Source organism: Nothoprocta perdicaria, unplaced genomic scaffold, assembly GCF_003342845.1.
Source record: "Nothoprocta perdicaria isolate Ctin4 unplaced genomic scaffold, notPer1 scaffold_29, whole genome shotgun sequence".
Taxonomy (NCBI): Eukaryota; Metazoa; Chordata; class Aves; order Tinamiformes; family Tinamidae; genus Nothoprocta; species Nothoprocta perdicaria.
This window is the reverse complement of record NW_020455521.1, coordinates 4,797,174-4,800,794: the sequence shown is the minus strand read 5'-3', so window position 1 is coordinate 4,800,794 and position 3,621 is coordinate 4,797,174. Positions and strand designations below refer to the sequence as shown.

The following is a 3,621-nucleotide window of genomic DNA, read 5'->3' as shown; positions in this document are numbered from 1 at the left end:
AGCCTAACCTTAGGAAAGCACTAGAGATGTCTGGTCAAACATTTTTGTAATTTTAGCAATATATGACGTTATTAGGTCCCAACAGTATTTACAGACATTTTGTGCAAATATGTCCTGCATCAGTTCTGTACAGAGAAGAACATTCTCTGTTCTGGGAGAACTTTCTTCTTCCCAGAAATGAATGGCTGTGTATCTGCAAGTTTCTTTTTTTTTTTTTTTTTTTTTTTTTTTTTTTTTTTTTTTTTTTTGATGCTAAAAACTTGCTTCTGTACTGACAAAAACCTGACTGAAATATTGTTGTTCATGCTAGTAGAAAATGATTTGACAGCAGTTCTGTATGAAACAAGATTAGGACTGGTCCTGTAATTGCCAGTTAGATTTTTCTTTTCAATTAACCATTTCTGTGTACTCTGGACATTTTGGCTGAATTCTTACAAGTCAGTAAATTCTTGTTCTGTTGATAAATGTTGGTAAGGTCTTACCAGCTATATATACTTTCTGTTTCAAGATTTTTTTTTAATAATAGTGGGTTTTTTTGTTTGGTTTTTTTTTGTTGTTTTTTTTTTAAACTTTTTGCTAACATCATGCCTTATGGAGGCGAGGGGGGAACACTCTGTGTAGTAAGGGCGCCAGAGGGTAATCTTGTAGATAGGTACAAGTAGAACTGCTAATAAAAATGATTTMTTTTTTAAATGTAGTTGCCACAGAGTCTCTACATACAGAGCTTGAACCTTTGCTATCTTGCATTTTGTTTATACCCTGTAAAGCCTGTAGTCTAACTGCTACCAAACAGAAGTGGAAGCATTCTGTACTCAGGCCTGCTCAGGTGTGAAGCAGTGCTGGAGGGCTGAAGCTCTGGAGGATATAGCCATCAAACTCAATCATTATCTGTGAGAAGAGCAGACGCTGCAGTCGAAAGGCAGGCGGTAGCATGAGCTGATGGGGTCCAGGCTCATCGCAGAGTGCTGCCCGTGCTGCGGGAAATCCTGACTCACAGACACCGCACTGCGTGGTGCTCATCCACCTGTGTGCTGGGCACAGGTCTCCAGGTGTGGACAAGTATTCTCGTTTACTAAGGTTTTGCACCTGCAGCTTTTTGAATGCAGCCCCTTCAAGAGCAAAGATTAGTCTGTTAACTAATTTCACCACAGAGTACCAAGCATTTCAAAGCCATTAAAGCCTTTGTGTACTGTAGCTTTTTGGCTGTATTCCAGTTTTTGCAGGCAATCACTTCCTTCAGAATAGCTGTCTTTTAATACACTTCTTTTACAAAAACCTGGTGGTTAAATGTTTCTATTTAGAGAAAAATGTAATGTTGGCTTTTAGAGTTCCTTGCCATGTATGTTGGAAATATGCTAGACAGCCTGATTTAGCTGGAAAGGGCAGGTGGGTGGAGTAAAAAAGAGAAAAAAAAATAGAATGGCTATTCTAATTGTACAAAATAAATAATAGWTTTTTTTTTCTGCCACAAAATACTTCATGAAGTTAGATACAAGCTGTGCACTGTAGGCAACTGTTATGCACCCACGTCAGCAGCTCCCACCTGCTTTGGACATCGCAGGCTCCTTTTTAAGAAGAGGAGAGTYGTGCAGTATAAGCTTATGCTGACAAAATCTTGCAGAGGAATACTGCAAAGGTTTAAATGTCTTGTGAGTAGGGTGGCATAAGCTCTGTGGTGCAGAGCTTACCTCTAGTCCTGGTGATTTGGAGAAACTGAGCTCAAGGCTTGGTGCAGACTGAGTTGTGCTGAAACTGAGTTATTTTGCTGCTTTTGCACAGAGACTGTTGAGTCATATGGGGATTTGAATGAGATCATGTACAAAAGGGACAGAGGAACAGATAAAGATATGAGCAAAACAAACAGCACAGTACAATGGCAACGTTAGCTTACCTTGCTATTTACCTATATATTGCAGGAGTTTTTTAAAATACAGACTTAAATTTCAGATGATGTGGATCATCCTCTCTAAAAATCAAGGCCTCATAAGTTTCCCTCCAAGGAGATATCCTGAGTCAAAACTTTCAGATATCAACGCTCCTCTCATTTTTCAAGGCTTGGGAGAGAAGGAATAAGTTTTCCTTTCTTTATGGATGCTGTGGACCTTTGTACTGATCAGAGATTTGTCAGGCATAGCTCTGTCCTGGATACATCCATTGCTTTTCCTAGCCCAGTTTCCTTTTTYTCTTTCCTTTTACAAGGCCTTTACTTGCCTTGAAGCTTCATTGCGGGRTGTAATTTTCAGTACTTCTGATTCTAATAAGCACATGGGGGAAATAAGGTCACAAAATAGTACTGAGTTATAAATGTTAAACAGAGGGGTTGGATTGCAATGGTCTATTTTTCAGTTTGATAGAAGCACATTCCTGATCGTGAAGTTTGTCTTGGAATACCGAGTGGTTTGGGGATTGCTGTCTGTACTTGCTGCAACTAGACACATGCAAAGTAGTGCAATGCTAGAACAGTTCTCTACTTAGCCGAGACTAATGTTATTAAAAGAAATGGTGGATAAATTAGGAAATGAGCATCCTGTTGCCAGGTCAACCGCGTTCCTTATTTGTAAGTAGCAGCATGTGTATGTGGAGGATAATACGTAGTGATGACAGACAGGAGCTGCAAGCTCTCCCAGCACCGTGGGAGGGAAAGGTTACAGAAAATAATGCCTTGAGCAACAGTGACATAAGCACTTCATTCTCTTATCGCTGTCTATCCATATCTGTGAGGCAGAAGTATTAGAAGGATCAAAAGGCAAAATTCTGTTTCTTAATTAACTGTATTTCAGTTTTCTGAGGATGCATACAATGGGTTTGTGTATTTTTTCAGGTTTCAGTGATGGTGGGAGCAGTGGTGGATCAAAGATACCGCCTCACTTAAAACTGCCCTCAGTTTCTTGTGATTATGGTAGATGATGCACTGCCTTTCCAAGTAATGACTCTAATGCAGTAAATGCTTTTTTTTTTTCCCTCCAGGATTTCCTTGGAGATCTTCTTGAGAAATCTACTTCCTGTGCTCAAGTAAGAARATGAAACTTTGCTGCTTTTCATGTTTTGTTTAGTCTGCCCATCAGTTGTGCACCATCATGTGAATGGTAGTGTTTTTTGATTAAAAAAAGGAGTGTACAGAGTTTTTGCTCTAAGTTAGCAAAGCTTGAAGTGTAAAGAGCAATGGTTCATCAGTTTGAGAAACGCAACATTTTAGGTTGCAGTTTAAATGTGTGGAAGTTACACCATTCATCCTATAATGTAGATATTTGAGGAGTGCACATATACATATTGGCACTGAATTCCAGAAAATTGGCTGTAATTTGGCTGCGTTCTCTTGTTCCCCATGCTCAGAAAGGCTGGGGATACCGTGGTGGGGAAGATGTGCTCATGCTTGGAAGAGAGGCAGTGCCCGTCTGTTTTCAGCAGGTATTCCCGCAGCCTATTAAGAGTGGCACAGATGGACTCCAAAGGGAGTCTCCTTCAGTCCTTTAACTGTAATGACACAAGCGATGATAATTTTTTAAAAGTGAGGTTTAAAAGTTAAGCTTCCAAATAAGTGCCATCTTTTTCCTCTCTCTTTTTTCCTCTCTCTTTTTTCCTCTCTCTTTTTTCCTCTCTCTTTTTTCCTCTCTCTTTTTT

The 3,621-nt window shown here is 39.6% G+C and overlaps 1 long non-coding RNA gene across 1 annotated transcript in view; it reads left to right on the top strand.

Annotated features, from left to right (window-relative positions):
* The first annotated feature begins 2,966 nt into the window (after positions 1 to 2,966).
* Positions 2,967 to 3,621, top strand: part of LOC112949297 — a 2,371-nt gene continuing 1,716 nt past the window's right edge. The window contains exon 1 of the long non-coding RNA XR_003249801.1: positions 2,967 to 3,012. This is a non-coding gene — a long non-coding RNA (uncharacterized LOC112949297). The remainder of the gene's footprint in view (positions 3,013 to 3,621) is intronic.